Genomic DNA, 20000 nt, shown 5'->3' with positions numbered 1-20000 from the left:
CTATCCCCCACTGTCCTCCCCCAGCCCTACACTAGCCCACACTGTCCTCCCCCAGCCTCACACTAGTCTCTTAAGTGCCACAGATGGACTGTGATCGCTCAGCACACTAGTTAATGAACACTTAGTGCCAGTAGGCCAAGTATGAAGACAACCTGGCCAAGCATTACGACAACCTGGCCAAGCATTACGACAACCTGGCCAAGCATGAAGACAACCTGGCCAAGCATTAAGACAACCTGGCCAAGCATTACGACAACCTGGCCAAGCATTACGACAACCTGGCCAAGCATTAAGACATCCTGGCCAAGCATTAAGACAACCTGGCCAAGCATTACGACAACCTGGCCAAGCATTAAGACAACCTGGCCAAGCATTACGACAACCTGGCCAAGCATTAAGACAACCTGGCCAAGCATTACGACAACCTGGCCAAGCATTAAGACAACCTGGCCAAGCATTACGACAACCTGGCCAAGCATTAAGACAACCTGGCCAAGCCACAGCCAGGCCAGATCAGGCCGGGCCGGGCGCCGGGGCCCAAGAGGTATGCAGTCATCACCACCAACAACAATACCCATATTTACACACACGCGTCTACGCCGGAAACCAACAGTGTATTCAGGCGGCCCAGGCTGGCGCTGTCGAGCCTCCCTCCCCCCCTCCAGAGAGAGGGGAGAGGGGGTGAGAGAAACCCCAGGGAGACGCCGGGAGGGGACGCAACAGTTGGGCTCTTGTCTTGAGGGTGAGGGAGACGGGGGCGCTTAGCAAGGAGGAGTGTGGCGGAGGCCAGCAGGAGACGGCGGGCCCCGGGAGCGCCGAGGGGCGCAACATGTCCTTCATATTGGTGTGATGGACCATGTGGCCAGCACACTATGATGCTCTTAACATATGTTGGGGATATATGGGGACAGGTGTTGCGAATGTATGGGGAGGGGGTGTTGCGAATGTATGGGGAGGGGTGTTGAGAATATATGGGGAGGGGGTGTTGCGAATGTATGGGGAGGGGTATTGAGAATGTATGGGGAGGGGTGTTGAGAACATATGGGGAGGAGGGTGGGTGTTGGGCATATATGGGTGAGAGGTGTTGAACATGTATAGAAGGGGGGAGGAGTGTGGGGAATATAAAGGGGTAGTGTTGCGTGTGCGCTCTAGTCTCTGCAATTTGTGAGAGTTAACAAGCAACGCCGCAGTGTAGAGTGCATAATAATGAATGTCTGGCAAGCAGACAAACCAAAAGTAAAAATAAATAAAAATAAAATAAGTGTTTATGGAAACACTAGCGGAGTATCACATGATGAGAGCCAGCTCGTCCTCCTAAGGATTCCCAACGTCGAGAAACTCTCGTATTTAAGTGCCCTTATCCTAACCTACCCGAGGACCGAAATCAGAAAATGGGACAGTAAGTCAATTTCGCGAGCCGTTGCCATTTTCTAGTACAGCGATTTTTGGCCCTAGGTGGAGTGTACGTCAATGTTTGATGTATTAGGAAGCCGGGTTGCATAGTGAGTGGCGGGGTAAAGGTAGGCGGTGAGCTGGAACACAAACACAGCTGCCCAAGATGGTAAGGTAGGCGGTGAGCTGGAACACAAACACAGCTGCCCAAGATGGTAAGGTAGGCGGTGAGCTGGAACACAAACACAGCTGCCCAAGATGGTACTGCGTGGAGAAAACTCCCCCTTAAAGTTTAAGCCCACGACAAAGGCTATACCAACACTGTGCTACAACACAAACAACAATATAAAGTCAAGTTGTAAGTAGCTGTCACGACTGCAAGAAAAATGACAGATTGGATAACAAGGACCTTCCAAATAAGAGATGCCATACCAATGATGATACTTTTCAAGACACTAGTGCTCTCTAGAGTGGAATATTGCTGCACTTTAACAGCCCCATTCAGAGCCGGAAAAACTGCTGACCTAGAGAGCGTGCAAAGATCCTTTACCGCGAAGAATTCACTCTAAAAGTAATTTTAATTATTTAGACCGATTTAAAGTTCTAAATCTGTATTCTCTAGAGAGCAGACGAGAGATATCTGCTTGCTGGGGTTCTGGGAGTTGTTCTACTCCCCAAGCCCGGCGCCGGCACTTAGAGAAAATTATCTAGTTTTCTCTTGAAGCTGTCCACGGTTGTACCGGCAATGTTTCTTATACTCGCTGGGAGGACGCTGAATAACCGCGGACTTCTGATGTTTATACAGTGTTCTCTGATGGGCCTATGGCACCCCTGCTCTTCACTGGTTTTATTCCCCATTTTCTTTCATATCGTTCATTTCAGTACGTTGTTATTTTACTTTGTAGATTTGGGACCTGGCCCTTCTTGGAGAAGGAGGCATGAGGTGGGAGGCATGGGGTGGGGGTTGGGGAGGGAGGCATGGGGTGGGGGTTGGGGAGGGAGGCATGGGGTGGGGGTTGGGGAGGGAGGCGTGGGGTGGGGGTTGGGAGGCATGGGGTGGGGGTTGGGGAGGGAGGCATGGGGTGGGGGTTGGGAGGCATGGGGTGGGGGGTTGGGGAGGGAGGCATGGGGTGGGGGTTGGGGAGGGAGGCATGGGGTGGGGTTTGGGGGTTGGGGAGGGAGGCATGGGACGGGGGTTGGGGAGGGAGGCAGAAGAGGGGCCCAAAATAGCAAGGTTTGGCCCATCAATCGGATGACAGACTAATTATACCCACCTGAGTCACCACTACGGATAATACACTTTCACTCCCAGCACCCCTACCCCCGGTGTCCCCCCCCCTGCCACCACCATACACCCCCCTGCCACCACCATACACCCTCACCTGCCACCACCATACACCCTCACCTGCCACCACCATACACCCTCACCTGCCACCACCATACACCCTCACCTGCCACCACCATACACCCTCACCAGCCACCACCATACACCCTCACAAGCCACCACCATACACCCTCACCAGCCACCACCATATACCCTCACCTGCCACCACCATACACCCCCCGCCACCACCATACACCCCCCCCCAGCCACCACCATACACCCCCCCCCCCAGCCACCACCATACACCCACCTGCCACCACCATACCGTCCAGTGTTGCGTGGTGTAGTACCTGTGTACTTGTTGATGACTTTTATTACAGTCTTGTGGATATCCCCCCCCCCTCTGTAATCCTGCAGGGGTTCTATCTCCCTGTTCCTCTCTCTCTTATATGTTCAACTCTGTTTCTGCCTTCCTCTAAAAAAATCAGTAACATCATACTGGTTTCCTATTCTATAACGCTGTGTACCTCTAACATGGAGTTCTGAGCACTGAAGATTGTAACATTTGTTTCATTATTGAAATTTGGATAATTTAGGGTGGAAGTATCTGCACTCTGTTCCAAAATGGCATGCATCCCCTCCCCATCCTGCATTTAAGAGGATGCATAAAAGTGCATCTTTGCACCTTTTGAACCGTATTTGCATATTCCCTGTGCATAGTATTTGCAAATATTCTATTTTGTTATTTTTTCCGGTTGTTTATACCTGTGCTTGTCTTGGTCACCTCTTTACTTGAGACATCTCCATTTTTTGTCCTAATTTCTTCGTTTACGCATTCTTTCTCACTGTTGCTCTCGTTGCTAACATTACCAGGCTGTGCAATATGGCTGCTGTTTTGTACCACAATACCTTCTCCCTCCACAGGTTCTCTGCACTACCCGTTCCAGAGTTTTGGTCACTGTCCAGTTTTGCTTTTTCACAGTCGACATATATCGCTGGTAGCTTTTCTGTGAATGTTAATCTGTGTGCCTCAGGTATGATCATCAGTTGGGTTATGTTTTCTCATATTAACCTGTCATTATTGCAAGTCCAGTATATTCCTCGTCTGTTTGTGCATGTTGTAGATAATGCTGCACAGCTCAGGTGAACTCTTGTGTTACAGATGCAACACTTGACGCCTACAATACGTCTTCCAAATGCTTCACAACACTTGCCACACACCTCCATTGTCTTATGCATTGTATTTGTGCTTCATAATACGTATCCCTTCTTGTCCTTAGTATTTTACATGTATAATATATGTACATATATATAATATATGTATATATTTATATGCTTAAACTTTATGGACAGGAAGGTAGAGGAAGGACAGTCCCCGGCATTGACTAATTTACAATAGAAGCCGTTTCCTGTGAAGGAGTGCTGGTGAGTGGCTGGAGCAGCGGTAGCAACCATTGCAAGTTGTGGAGCAATATGTCGCATACCTGCATATACTTCGTCGGAACGGCCGACAGATGTAATTATTGCATTATCATCCAACACACCAAGTTAACTCTACACCAGACTTTTCGTCATGTGATCCATGAGCGGCGCAGACTCGTGTTTGGACATTACTTCAAGTTAAGTAGTAACGTAATCTTAAGAGGCACCAACCAGTGACTACACAAGTGTGACATGACTTATAGCGTCAAGCACACATGTAAGTATACCTGTGGGAAGTGGCATGTATCCCTGGTGGATACATGCCATGATGAACAGTGGTGTTCATCGCCAGTGGTAACATTACACCACCACCACACCCTGGCCGTGGGGAGGAGACCGCACGCCGCCGCCGTCCCCACCAGCTACGCCACAGCCTGACGTCAGGTGTCACCGCCCCTCGTCTCTCTCACTGTCCACAAGGCGCCGCTGGTGTGTCCAGCCTCCCGCCAGTGACTCCCATACAGGCATACACACCGCCACGAAGGGAACTGTGTTACAGCACCGCAGCCCTCCAGTAAACTCTCCGCACATTAGTACAAAAGTTGCGGAACCAGCTGCCAGACCACCTGTGGAGCTGCTGGTTTTCTGCCAGAGATTTACAACTGTTCAACGTCATTAGTCGTCTTTCTGCATGTAGATCTGTGAGAGTTACAGCTAACACTGTGGAGAGAGGCGAGGGTTGGGGTAGGGGAGTGAGTGAGTGAACACCTGGCTGAGGTGTGCGGTGGTGTCCTGTTGCTCCAGCAGCCCCGTCTCGCTCACCGCCCCACACCTCAACCTCTACACACTCACTCACTCACCATCCTGCCTCTCATTATTACTATTCTCTTCCATCGCCACGTATTGTCATGCTCACTCACTGTCCCACTTATATTATTTCCATTGACTTATTGTGCATGTAACTGAGTAACCCGACTGAGCACCCACCACACGTCCTCTTCTGCATACTGGCAGTGATTGGAGATTGGAGACTGATCGTCTTAGCAATGTTTAGTGAGGGGTTCTTCCCTGAGGGAGATTGTTATGGAGCTGTCAGCTGTCAGCCTTGTTCTTCTGAAGCGACTTATCTTCGTATGAAGCTAAGGCAGAGTAATCAAGCCCAAGTGTATTACCATATGTTACTGAATAAACTTAAGCATTATGCTTGTCCTTCCGTCAAACCTAACTCCAAAAACATTGCTATTCGCCACTGGTAACTTGTGCACCTGTACTGCGCTAGCCCTCACATTAATCTATAAATAGCAGTCGCCGTGGCACAGCGGCTAGACACTCGCCCCGCGCTTCGCGAGCGATTTGCCCTCGGTTCGTATCCTTGCCTGGGATGACTGACCAGGGGCCAAATTTACGAAAGCACTTACGAACCTGTACATCTTTTCTCAAACTTTGGCGGCTTTATTTCCAATTATTAAACAGTTAATGAGCTCTGAAGCACCAGGAGGCTGTTTATAACAACAACAGTTGAATGGGAAGTTTTCATGCTTGTAAACTGTTTAATAAATGTGACCAAAGCCGTCATAGATTGAGGAAAGATGTACACGTTCGTAAGTGTTTCCGTAAGTGCTTTCGTGAATCTGGCCCCAGGCGCCAATCCTTAACTGTACGCCTCTGTTCACCCAGCAGTGAATGGGTACCTGGTTGTTAAACGATTTGGCGGGTCGTATTCCAGGGAATAACAGGATGAAGGACTTGCCCGAAACGCTATGCGTGCTTGTGACATTACGAGAATGTAAGAACTCTTGTATATACTGTATATAGAGCAATAAAATAAAGTGAAGAGGACCTTGAAGGATCAAGTTTTACATTAAGGAAATCTGAGAAGCAGTGACACAGGGCCTAGCGAGCACCTATGACAGAGGCCTACTCCGCCAGGCGCCCACACAGCCTACTGCACCAGACACCCACACAGCCTACTGCACCAGACACACACACAGCCTACTGCACCAGAGGCACACACACAGCCTACTGCACCAGACACACACACACAGCCTACTGCACCAGACACCCACACAGCCTACTGCACCAGACACACACACACAGCCTACTGCACCAGACACACACACACAGCCTACTGCACCAGACACCCACACAGCCTACTGCACCAGACACACACACACACACAGCCTACTGCACCAGACACCCACACACAGCCTACTGCACCAGAGGCACCCACACAGCCTACCGTTGCTGATCCAGTCTTGGTTGTCTCTGACCACCTGTCGCCCACATGCACATTGGTCAGGAACACTTAGTATCCCACCCCAAAGTTCACTGCCCCCCCCCTTCACCCAGCGCCCCCTACCTTGTGCTTGTCCAGGGATAGCCGCCCCCCTCCCCGGCTACACACCTGACCAGGCTTGGGCACTGGCTGTACCAGTCAACGCTCTCATTCGTAACCTATTAGATACATTTTGTCTTAACTTTTAATTCTCTCTGTATACGTGAAAATGTAAACATCAATATTGAGCAACGCGCGCGCACTCTCAGCACTCAACCATCATCAAACAAGCAGAGATGTGATCAATGAGTGTGAGGGAGGAGGAGGAGGAGGAAGGGTGAGTGTTGACAGCACCTGACCCACTCACTCCTCCAGCTGGCACATGAAGTAGAGAGTCACAACCCGCACTAACCCGCCCAAAACACACACACAAGATACTCACTACTTGGCACAGTCTATGAGCTGGTACTCGTTAGCACGCTCGTAGCAGGCCTGTACTCCCTTGTCCTTCCACAACATCTCGGTGTGTTCGTAGAATTCCTCCGGGTAGTCAAAGTCTTTCTGCGAGGCCACGTCCTGGATGTAGTCGACGCGGAACTGGTGGGCTGGGTTTTTCGAGCGCTATTGGGGGCGTTAAGGTAGACATATTGCCGGTGATGGTCTGTGGAAGAGGAGAGGAGGCAAAGCGTCAGCTGGCGGGCTCTACTCCCACTACTACTCCTCGCACTACTGACTAAACGGCAGCAGGGGTCCAGTGCCAGGGGAATATGAGGAAGAGGGAGGAGTGAAATGTGAGGCAGAGGAGTGAAACATGAAAGGGAGGGAGTAAGGGAGGAGAGAAATATGAGGTGAAAGGGGTCAAATGCGAGGGAGCAACTCACAAACACAATGGCGATAAGGTCAATATATACAACTGTAGGTTCACCCATGTCATCAGCCTGTCTTCCCTGTCAGTTGTCTCCCCCCCCCCCCCGCCCCCCAACACACACGTGGTGCTCGTGGTACACACCAGACACACAATGGTGCGAGAGCGAAGGAGCAGTGTTTACAGGTTGAGGTGGTGGCAGTAATTCCACCATGTGCTCGCATACAGCTCACAATGTAAACAACACTATTCGCCAGCAGGGTTTGAAACCCGCTTAGCTCAACCCAACTGAGCCCAATACATCCTAACCTACGCTAATAGAGCCAAGCGTAACAACTGTGTATACCTTATGAACACATAGAAAACGAGCCTCGTGGAATAGTGTTATGTGGGAAACGAGCCTACCCTAAGTGGTCACTAATTACTCTTATTGGCCGGGTCAGGGGCCAGGGATCTAACTACCCAGCCCCGCGGATTGCATCAAATTTTGATGGAAAGTGAAATTCTTTCACTTTCCATTAACAAATAACTGCATATCAAAAGACGCATAAATATACGCAGGCTAACAGTGTATTTAACATCTGAGGAGCAAAAGCCGATTTTTTTTATGAAATCATCAAAAACTGTTAATCAAACATTTTTATTTATATTACATCAAATAAATTAAATTGCATTAAACACAAAATAAAGGACATTCGGTTAAATAGAAAATTAATTACTCTAAATACCTCGTGTATCAAATTCTTAATACATCAGTAAACCGTAAGTAATATTAATGTCTTACTTTATAAGAGAATGACAAACATTTAAGTTGAGCCTATGAATTATTGATATATAAGTCTGGGACCAGGTACTAAGACATTATATTATTCATCGTCATATATGTGTGTGAGTGTATATATTACTGACAGTTGAGAGGAGACACCTAGTTGTGCTTGCGGGGGTTGAGCTCTGCTCTTTCGCCCCGCCTCTCAACTGTTACTAACTCCCCCCCCCCCACCCACCAGATATATGGCGTCATGTATGGAAAGTGTACATTCTTTCCTTTCTCACCGCCTTCCTCACCCTGCATATTAATAGGTCATATACCACTTTCCTACATCTTAAGGTTAGCCTTTAACATTGCTAACAGACACGCCATTTTGAGAAAACTTGCTAAAATGAATGTTGCCGGATGGCTTCTACGGCGGATAAGAGGCTATCTATCCAACAGGAATTCATCTGTACTGTTCCAAGGGCATAGGAGTGTAACTAGAGATTTTGACCTTGGCACTCCACAGGGAGGTGGTGTCAGTCTTACTCTGTTCAACGTGTTAACCAATGCACTCCTAAACTCAGTAACTATGAGTTTAGGAGTGCATGAGCCATGAGGTGTCCTCGGGTGCCCCCGTACAACTAAATTACTAAACATGAGGAAGGAACTGAATATTTCACGTGTAAGAGATCATTTCACTGAAATTAATGCTTTAATTGGTATCAAGACGCTTAGGCTAACCCACCCTAGCCCCTGCACTGAAGCCCTCCAAGCCTTCTTTCTTGAAGGTCAGCATCTCTCCAATGGATTACCAAAAACTGCCACTGTGCTCAGAATGTATAATACTCATCTTCTCTTCCAAGAGAGACAACAACGACACTTTCCTGCCCCATGGGAGATCATCCCTTTTCAAATTATTGTCTCCCCACATTTCACACCCAAGAAGCTGATTATGATCAACCTCATGCTTCGATATGAAGCAAAGTACAATGCTTTAAGCCAAATTTGTGCTTTGGTCAGCGAGCGCTCCTTCCTTGCACGAGTTCCACGGTGCACTGGAAGTGCGTGCAGTTGTTGTGACCCCGAGAAATGGTTCCTACTATGAGTGTGGAGCGGTATAAATAACTGGGCCTTCACTCCTAAAACATAATTGGTTGCCATAATCCTTGCACTCGAGCGCGTATATGAATCCAAAGTTAACACGCTAATTGTAAGTGACTCCTTGACTGCCCTCAACTCCCTAAGGCACAACTGTGATATGCGTTGTGTCTGAAGCTAGCACATATAATGAAATAATCAATGATGGAGTCAGTATCTTCTGTGGATTCCTTCCCATATTGGTCTCCGAATGTATGATAGAACTGATGAGTTGGCCAAGACTTTTCTGGGAGTTAGCAGCATCTGCCGATGTAGATTTGACTAAATGTAAACTCCGTCAACAGAACTATTCGCATACTTTGCGTCATTATATAATGGAAAGTGAAAAAATCGCGGAAATCAGAGATAACACCATCAATGGAGTCCAAGAAATGTGTAAGTTCTTCATTCATAATGATGTATTGCCAGGAATCTTAGCCAAGTATCCAAAATTTCCTTACTGTAGGTGCAGCCTGCACATGACAAGCTGCCGCCCCAGTTGGGTGGGTGTGCAGCAAGACTAGTAACTGTGTGACTCACCATAGATGTAAAGTGCCTTGTATAGTTACTGTTTTGAGCCTCTTGTTGAATCACTTGTTATAAAAACGATTATTGATTATGTATTCATTGGGCTGGACGGTAGAGCGACGGTCTCGCTTCATGCAGGTCGGCGTAATTCCCGACCATCCAAGTGATTGGGCACCATTCCTTTCCCCTCGTCCCATCCCCAAATCCTTATCCTGACCCCTTCCCAGTGCTGTATAGTCGTAATGGCTTGGCACTTTCTCCTGATAGTCCCTTTTCCCCGCCTTCACCTAGTTGTGCTTGCTGGGGTTGAGCTCTGCTCTTTCGGTCCGCCTCTCAACTGACAATCAATCAACTGCTACTACTTTTTTTCATGTATATATATTTGTGTAGTAGGCATCCTTCAGTCTCGGGAGACTATGGAGTTGCGCTCTGGTTGCTCTCCTGGGCGCAAAGCCTGGGTGGGTCGAAATGTAGAAGCTGTTACCCATGCAGCCGGTCCCCCCCCCCCTCTCCACGTTGCTGAAATTATCCAATGGAAAGGCGACGCCAATACACATGGTTCCAGCACCGTCGCTGGAGCTGCCAGAACGAGGTCGAAGTCAACACCGAACTGCCTTAGTGGCTCCAACTCCGGATTTTCCTCGAGGTTGACTCCTGAAGCCTTTCCCAAAAGTGGCGGAGGTATGGCCGCAAGGCAGTGGAGGTTTAGAATCAGGGTTTTCCTTCCCCTAGATGAGCTGCTTTCCCAGGCTAACGAGTCCCATCTACCCGGAGCAGCTGGTTTTAAGATGCCAGAGGCACGCCACGTATTTGTGTACATGGATGTACAGTATATATATGTACCTGTGAATGCAAGTAACATTAACAATTGTTTAACTAGCTTAAGAAAATCGTCACTTGCTTAGCTAAACGAATTATGAGGTTCAGTTCATGAACCCATTATGTGCCTCTGTAACCCCTTTCTGCCCCACTGCCCACACGATGAGTATCCTACATAGGTATAGAGCCTACTGGGCTCTTATCATATTTACATTTGAAACTGTGTATGGAGTCAACCTCCACCACATCACTGCCTAATGCATTCTATCTGTTAACTACTCTAACACTGAAAAGTTCTTTCTAACGTCCCTGTGGGTACTCAGTTTCCACCTGTGTCCCCTTGTGAGCATACCACCCGTGTTAAACAGTTTATCTTTATCTGTAGGTAAATACAACTAGGTGAATACACGCACAAAAAGTCAAGGGTGTTTTTCTCCCCTCGCCACGTGCCCGGGGCAGCCTCGCCACGTGCCCGGGGCAGCCTCGCCACGTGCCCATATCCACTGGCACATATCAAATTCCTTATCCAAGAGGCCATGGTTCCTTACCGAGGGGCGCACGTTCCAGGAGGACACGACAGAGGGCATCACCAGCACCAAGTGTTGGGATTAGCGAGGGGAAGAAATAGTGTAGAAGAGAGGAGAGGGAGTTGAGAAGAGAGTAGAAAAGCAAGAGGAGAAAAAGAGTGGAGAAGAGAGAGATTGAGAGAGATTGAGAGAGGAGAGAGAGAGAGAGAGAGAGAGAGAGAGAGAGAGAGAGAGAGAGAGAGAGAGAGAGAGAGAGAGAGAGCAAGCAAGCAGGGAATGGTGGGGTGGGTTGGGTGCATGAGTGAACGGGTCACGAGGTCAGGACAAAGTCAAGGATTCATTTTCAGGAGAGGTTATCAGGTGTGGGGCGAGGTTGTCAGGGGAGGACAGGCGGTCAACTGAGGCTACACTAAGAGGCTGTAAGGTGAGGCGAGGCCGAGCAGTGAGGCTACACTAAGAGGCTGTAAAGTGAGGAGAGAGGCCGACCAGTGAGGCTGCAAGGTGAGGAGAGAGGCCGACCACTGAGGCTACACTAAGAGGCAGTAAAGTGAGGAGAGAGGCCGAGCAGTGAGGACCTAAGATGTAGTGAGGTGGGACGATAGGCCACAAGAGTGGTGGTACCTTAACCATACACAAGTTAAAAGTCCCGCTCCTGTGCCACAACGGGCTCACCATAGCCCGTGCTACGGGCTAATGTGAGCTATCTAAGTACATAGTTATGACGTCGACCAAGCTAACGAGGCGCTTGACCTGTCATCTTCAATCCGGTGCCCCTAGAAATCACATGAGACAAGCCCATGACATCACCCTAACAAGAGAAATGCTGAATAAAAACACTTGTATAATAGACAAAACCCAAGATGTAAGTAGATTACAAATTCTTGAAGCAATCCACCATGAATACCCAAATCACGGAACTATTTACTCTACCCACCATGAGAGTAAGAACAAGACCGAAACATAACGACGCCAACACAGAAGACAAATTATATATATATAATATATATATATATATATATATATATATATATATATATATATATATATATATATATATATATATATATATATATATATTGGTGTATACTGGCAGCAGGTTTTCTTTCAAACATGTTTCATTGAATATGACCGCATATTCTGTATTTATTATTTTCTGGTTTAGGGCTTCTATCCCTCTAACTATTTTCTTAGCATCAGGGCTTAATTGAAATAGGAGTTCTCCAAAACTCATTTTCGTACTTTTAAGGTGAAGAAAAGAAGTGATTTACTATAGAGTGTATTACACTTATATAATTTGCACAACGTTTCGAACCTCCATGGTTCATTCTCAAGTGGAGGTTCGAAACGTTGTGCAAATTATATAAATAAGTGTAATACACTCTATAGTAAATCACTTCTTTTCTTCACCTTAAAAGTACGAAAATGAGTTTTGGAGAACTCCTATTTCAATTAAGCCCTGATGCTAAGAAAATAGTTAGAGGGATAGAAGCCCTAAACCAGAAAATAATAAATACAGAATATGCGGTCATATTCAATGAAATATATATAATATATATATATATATATATATATAATTTTCACAGCCAAATAAGTTCTCACACAAATGTTAAGGATCTAATATTACATCATAAGATTTATTACTTGAAACTAAATAATAATGTAATTTTGAAAGCCTGTTTTAGTAATTAAATGTACTGGTAAAATTACACAAACACATTCATCTTGGATTACATTTTTCCATGACGTGAGTCCCCAAGTATGACGCCTCCATAATTACAAGCTTAGCAACGACTTGCAGCGAAAAGTTTGTGTCCTATTTGGCGGCCTTACCCTTACCTAAGTTTCACAATTCAGCTATTTGGTAGCTGCAATTTCATCAGAATACCATTTACACACAACAAGCTATAACAACGTGGCTGAAAATTAGATGCCTAACCCACACATGAAAAGAATGGAAATTCCGATCACTTATCAAGTCGTGTAAAGAAATTGTAGACTCACTATAAGGCCAGAGGGAAGGTGAGGTGAAAAGCAGAGAATTAAACATAAGAATAAACGAAACTGCAGAAGGTCTAATGATGAAGAGGAATATAATTAAAAACAGACAAAAATACAAAAAACTGAAGCGAAAGGAGAGTATAGAGGGGTAAAAAACTGTCAGATTACGCTTGCTAAGAAGGTTAAAATATTTAACTATGTACTGAGAACAAGCACATACAGAGTAGTGTACTATGTACACATACACATGTAGTGTACTATGTACACTACATCAGTACACCTCAGCTCGTCAGAGGGGGCAGAGGTGTTATTTCTCAAAATGAGGGAAGACATACGAGGGTTGTTATAATAAATGACAGGACGAATTGATCACTGCAAGGTTTGAAAGTCCTATCAGTTATATCTCGTATCACCTTCTCATCATTCCTGTATGTCTGAGTGAATGTATTTTTATAATACACCACAATGTCTTCTCTTGGGGGGCCGATTTTCCATCCCAGGGGCCTGATTATCCTCAGTCAGATGGCGGTCTAGCTTCTTTCTTACGATTTCGTCGAATTCTGCATTGCTGTAATCGTTGTTAAGAACAATTTGGCGGACTCATTATTGGAGAAGTATTTGAATTGTTCATTCAATTTGGCGGATTCAGATATATATTACTGAATGAGACCGAAAGGGTGAGATCAATTATTCTAGCACGAATCTTCTCTATTTCCCTAAATTTTTTTCACTTGAGAAGTTTAAAAATTAACGTTCCATAGTTAATTTTTAGATTTATTTGGCCCGACGCTAAGAGATGCGTTTCATTAACTCGTGATAGCATTAGACCAACCACTTGGGCTGGACAGTAGAGCGACGGTCTCGCTTCATGCAGGTCGGTGTTCAATCCCCGACCGTCCAAGTGGTTGGGCACCATTCCTTACCCCCGTTCCATCCCAAAACCTTATCCTGATCCCTTCCCAGTGCTATACAGTGGTAATGGCTGGGCGCTTTCTCCTGATAGTTCCTTCCTTCGTAATAGCATTATCACAGGCAGTTTGAATAACAAAAAAAAAAGAGGCAAATTAGAATAAGAATGGCGCTCCCTCTATAGGCAAAACAAGAAAACAAATAGAAGAACGTTTCAAACGCTCCACTCTATCCCAACAACGACGAGGAATATGTAGGGAAATAGGAATAATCGAGCCTAAGCTGCAAGAATCATATAACATCAAAGAGAGGCAATTAAAGAGAGCAAAAGACCATAAGTGAAAGAGAGAGGAACTCTAAATACTTTTTCACCCATGCAAAAACTAGAACAAAACCAACAGCCAGCGTTGGGCCCCCTACACAATGGTGAGGGAACTTTCACAGATGACAACAAAGAAGAATGCCGATTCTACAGTACGATGCTGTGTTCATTGAACCCCTGAACACATTGATGATCAATGATCCAAACGATTTCTTCAACGTCAGTGATTTTGTCCCATCAGCTCGTGGAGCATACTTGGAGAGGGTTTTGGGAGTTGGTGTACGCCCCAATCCTGATCTGTGGCCAGACTCGATCACTACGCCACTGTAGACGGGGACTAGTTTTGACTTCGGGATTCCTATTGTAGTCCCGACTTGTATAACTCCTATACAAGTCCAGCCTGGCCTCAGGCCAGTTTCGGGGAGTAGAAGAACTCCCAGAACCCTCTCCAGATATAGGCTCTCAATGCCTGGTGCTATTCAAATTGGGTGAAACAATCCAGGGCTAGGAATCTCCACGCACTTACACATCTACTTACGAACCTGTACATCTCTTCTCAATCTTGGCACAATGGATTACATTTACTAAACAGTTTACGAGCATCGAAACTTACCAATCAAATGCTATTGTAATAAGATGCCTCCTAGTGCCTCGGAGCTCAAACTATTTAATATATGTAAATAAAGCTGCCAAAGATTGAGAACAGATGTAGAGGTTCATAGGTACTTGCATAACTGCTTCATGAATGCAGGTCCTGGTTGCTAGCAACAAGGAGCCACCACAGGAGCCCTCCCGAATAGGTTCTGTAGCAGCAAACAATGATTAAAACACTCCATGGATTTTTGACAAGAAAAAGATGAATGATAAGACTCATAGTACTAATAATGGCCAGATATGGTTTACTCATTGCTTACCAAGATATGAAAATAATTTAAACAAATATCAGATAAAAATGGTTGCAAATGGCCTACACCCATCCTTACACTTTATACATCACAATTTGGACGTTTCCTTAGACTAGGACCTAATGAGCATCATCTTAGATGATGCTCATTAGGTCCTAGCATCATCTTAGAAGCATCATCTTAATGAGCATCATCTTAGAAGACTGGTCTTGCCTCAATCACTAAGACCAATATTTAGACAAACAACAGCTTGAGTAATGTCGATTTTAAATAAAAAAAGATAAAACTTTGTCAAGAAGACACACTCTGGAGAAATTAATACATTTTTTTAATACCGTAAAGTATTTAAGTTTTAAATCTGTACAATAAGAACTCTAAACTGTGAAATGGAAAGTTGCCTCAAGAAAAACAGACCTAAACATAAAACGGAGAGACCCCCCCCCCCAATGAGGATACATAATTAGGCAAGTTTTCATCATATCAGATCAAGAAAGGAATTCATGGACTAACATACATTAACAGAGTAGTTTGATGCGTACAAGAGATGCAATAAAAGTGCCATACTCACCTAATTGTGCTTACTGGAATACAGGTTCCAGAGTGTATTAGGCTCTGTCATATTTACATTAGAAGTGAGTCTGGAGTTTGCCTCCTGTAATTAGTGTTGGAAAAAGTAATGGTGATTGTGGAGATTGTGTGCGCGGGTGGAATACTGCAGGTTGTAGTGGTGGTGGTGATTGTAGATTTAGTAGTTGTGGTTCTAGTTGTAGTGATGATGGTAGCGGTGTTTGATATTCGAGTTTTGGTGGTGTTTGTCGTTATGGCAGTTATTAGAGGTGTATCGATATACTGGTATCCGTCTATTTGCGGTGGTATCTGCACAATTTCTGCCTATATGTTGACATTACCAGATGTTTATTATATAAATCGTCAATGGCCCAAATGCAACTATACGAAATTAAGTCAATGTGTTTTTGTTGTGGCAGAGAAGTAATGTTTCAACCGTTGTTTCATATGAGCATCCTTAACTGATAAAATAAAAAGTGTTTTGTTCGATTAAAATATCTGTTTAGGTACATCCACATTTATGTACATTTATTTGCGCTACACACACACACACACACACACACACACACACACACACACACACACACACACACACACACACACACACATCCACATTTTATGTCCATATTTAGACTTTTAGAGTCTAGGTAGCGCACTTGAGTTCGTTCTCGCAAAATCGGGAATTCCTGCTTCGAATATCAGATGGGGCAGATATGGTTGGGCATGTTTCCTGTCACTTAATGCCCTTGTTCACCTGCCTTGCGTTGGTTCCTGGGATCAACGTACCCGCGGCCCGGTGTCTGACCAGGCCTCTTGGTCGGTCTGGTCAACTAAGCTGTTGGACGCAGCTGTTCGCAACCTGACGTATGAATCACAACCTGGTTGATCAGGTATCCTTTGGAGGTGTTTATCAAGTGCTCTCTTGAACACTCTGAGGGGTCGGCCTGTTATACCCCTTGTGTGTGGTGGAATCGTGTTGAACAGTCTCAGGCCTCTGATGTTGATGAGAGTTCTCTTTCAGGGTACCTATGGCACCTCTGCTTTTCCACGGGGGTATTCTGCACATCCTGCCATGCCTTCTGATCTCATGTGGTGTTATTTCTGTGTGCAGGTTTGGGACCAGCCCCTCTAATATTTTCCATGTGTAAATTATTATGTATCTCTCACGCCTGCACTCAAGAGAATACAGATTTAGGCATTTTAGTCGGTCGCAGTAATTTCGATTGTTTTTCGAGTGGATTCTAGCAGTGAAATATCTCAGCACACTCTCCAGGTCAGCAATTTCTCCAGCTTTGAAAGGGTCTGTTATTGTGCAGCAGTATTCCACTCATGATAGCACTAGTGTCTTGAAAAGTATCATCATTGATATATCATCTGTTGCTTGAAAGTTTTCTCTATGTTGTCTACTTTCATAAAAATCCTAGTGTCATCTGCAAAGGAAGATAAGGTACTATAGTATGCGTCATTGTCTATGTCCGATATGAGAATGAGAAAGTACGGGAGCAAGCACAGTATCCTGGGGAACCGAGCTCTTCACAGTTGGTGGTCTGGATAATAATTTGACTATTACACACTGAGTTTTGTTAGTTAAGAAATTGTAGATCCATGTTCCTATTTTTCCGGCGACTCCTTTTGAACACATTTTGTGCACAACAAGCACAAAGGTGACACCATGGTCACCTTTGTCGAAGGCTTTTGCGAAATCTGTGTATATTACGTCAGAGTTTTGTCTTCTATACCATTTAAGACCATGCCATAGTAATCTAGCAAATAGTGTGATAGGCATAAGTTACATGTGGCTGGAACTAGTCAGCAAATGGATGGGTATACAGCAGACATCTTGTAAGACTTGTCATATTATGGATCATTATCTTCTAAATGTTCTCAGCTCTTCCTTACATTTCCAGAAACTTCTAAAACAAATAATACACATTCAACTCGAAATTAGTTAACCTAACACTGCTCCAACTCTTAGATATACTGCTGTTATTTTGTAAGATCATAGGATCGCTTCATGGATATCTGCATTTAAAATGAGAACAAGTTAATGCTTTAACCATTCAAACAGCTAATGTGTTGTATGTTTCTTATTACAGAACACATTATTTTGATGTAATATTTCAACATAAGGATATTTATGCTAAAATTAACATATACTTCATCTGAATATTAGTAGCTATACACACACACAATATATATATATATATATATATATATATATATATATATATATATATATATATTATATATATATATATATATATATATATATAATAAAGATGACCAATGGGGCCAAGCAACGGACCCACCGAGTTTAAACTCGGTGGTATTGTTTTACACTAAGGCAATACAAATTTGCCTGCATTTTTATCCTTGACCGGTGTTGTACGTGAATTAATGAGAGATCCAACCAGGAGAGATTCTGGAGATCAGACCAGGAGATCCTACTAAGAGATTCCATTGGGGTTTATAATCCCAAATTCACTGAAGGAGCCAGCTAGTGGGACACACTTACAAATTCTAAATTCCTACCAACTTTTCCAAACGACTGCAAATAGGCCAAATAGTGGCCCAATAGTGAAGAACATTGTCACAGCAATGCTAGAGGCAGCTTCTGGAACAAACTATGCCTCCTAGCTGTACAAGCTCCCCATACTGGGGACTTCCTGTTGGCTATCCCTAATTCCACATCGGGCACCCGCTTGGACCATCGGCTGTTAAGAATTGGTTATGCCCTGCCCCTTGCTGCACGTCTCTACCGAACACGTGTGTATCTGCAGCTAAACGTTAGCAGACTAACAGGATTGCAATGGCCTCATCTGTCGTAAGTCAGAGGGAAAGATGTTTCTTCAGTTTCTGATGTGTGGTTTAATGATCATATTTTCAGCCAGGTTATTGACTCATCATCTGCAGTCAGAGGGAAAGAATGCTAGACCTGAAGCAGTCAATGAAATCAAGAGACGTTTGGCTACAGCTAAAAGAGAAGTGTCCAGTACAAAGGGAACCTCAAATGTGCAGAACTGATAACAGTCACAAGCGCACAGATGGAGTCACCCTGCAGCCATGAAGAGGTGGTAAACAGGTTGTGTGGGACTACACGAGTGCATCTACATTGGCTGATATCTATCTACATCACAGTACAGCTGGTGGTGGTAGTGGGGCTGCTACTTTCTGTGAAACCCAGAAAACTAATAGGCACAGGGACTAGAATACAAATACAGGTTCATGCCAATGAACTCCAGAGACGCTGGGCGCCTGGTGTAAATGTGTATCTAAGTTTTTAAGGGAGGTGGGTGAGGAACTCATTAGGAGTAGTAATTTTTGTTTAACTTGTAATAGTAATATCACATAGTCACGGGAAAGTATTTTTACCACTTGAAAGATTATGATTATGAATGAATAGGTGGTTTGTAATGAGTCTCATTGGTCAAAACATCAAACACCAGTTTACATAATTCACTCTGCCACTGAAGGAAAATATAATAGGGCAGTGAATAGAAATGAATATATGTAGATTAGTGAACAAGAGGGATGGCTCTACTTTTGTGCTTGCGAGTTTATTGGCATTTTGCGTAAACAATATAACTTTTGATGATAATTTTACGTATTGGCATTTGGCTGTTGAGGCAGACGACGTGCCTTCACACACTAACCTTTTATTCATTTTGAAATTGGTTTGCAACAAGTTAGATTTGCAAATAGTTGATATACTTTATAAGAGAGAGTATCAAGAGCTTTATCAATTACACCCCCCATTATTCAGCATGTAATAGTATATATAGTAGACCAAATAATTACGAGAGACATTCAACAAATATGGCTGACTTTTAAATGTTCGATCATATTACACTTGAAACTATAGAAAGAAGATATCCAGAAAATATAACAGATATAGAAAAGAATAGATATAAAGAAAAATATGAATCCAAGAAAGAATAAATAACAGCATGGAAGTTGCAGATCCTGACAGCTTCTTTATGCATGATATGCAAACCTCTGAAAATATAACTGATATAAGCATGAACTCTGCAGATTTTGAGAGAAATTGACAACGTGCCCATGCACTCCGCCCAGGTCAAGCCTCTCAGAATTGAGTACAGTGAATTACATATATATATAATATATATATATATATATATATATATATATATATATATATATATATATATATATATATATATATGCATGTAGTTGATGTTGAGGATAGCATTATTATGTGATGTCTTATTTTAATGTTTAAGAGGTTTGATTGTGGC

At 44.3% G+C, this 20000-nt stretch overlaps 1 protein-coding gene and 1 long non-coding RNA gene across 3 annotated transcripts in view; one reads left to right on the top strand and one right to left on the bottom strand.

The window, feature by feature from the left end:
• Window positions 1-20000, bottom strand: part of Galphas (G protein alpha s subunit) — a 121795-nt gene that overhangs the window by 20038 nt on the left and 81757 nt on the right. The window lies entirely within an intron of this gene.
• Window positions 3639-5339, top strand: LOC138369003 (uncharacterized). Its single transcript, XR_011229706.1, has 2 exons — window positions 3639-3750; window positions 4070-5339. It is a non-coding gene; the product is annotated as an uncharacterized lncRNA (long non-coding RNA).

Source organism: Procambarus clarkii, chromosome 26, assembly GCF_040958095.1.
Source record: "Procambarus clarkii isolate CNS0578487 chromosome 26, FALCON_Pclarkii_2.0, whole genome shotgun sequence".
Lineage (NCBI taxonomy): Eukaryota > Metazoa > Arthropoda > Malacostraca > Decapoda > Cambaridae > Procambarus > Procambarus clarkii.
The sequence above is the reverse complement of the archived record's forward strand: the minus strand, read 5'-3'. Positions and strand labels throughout refer to the sequence as shown.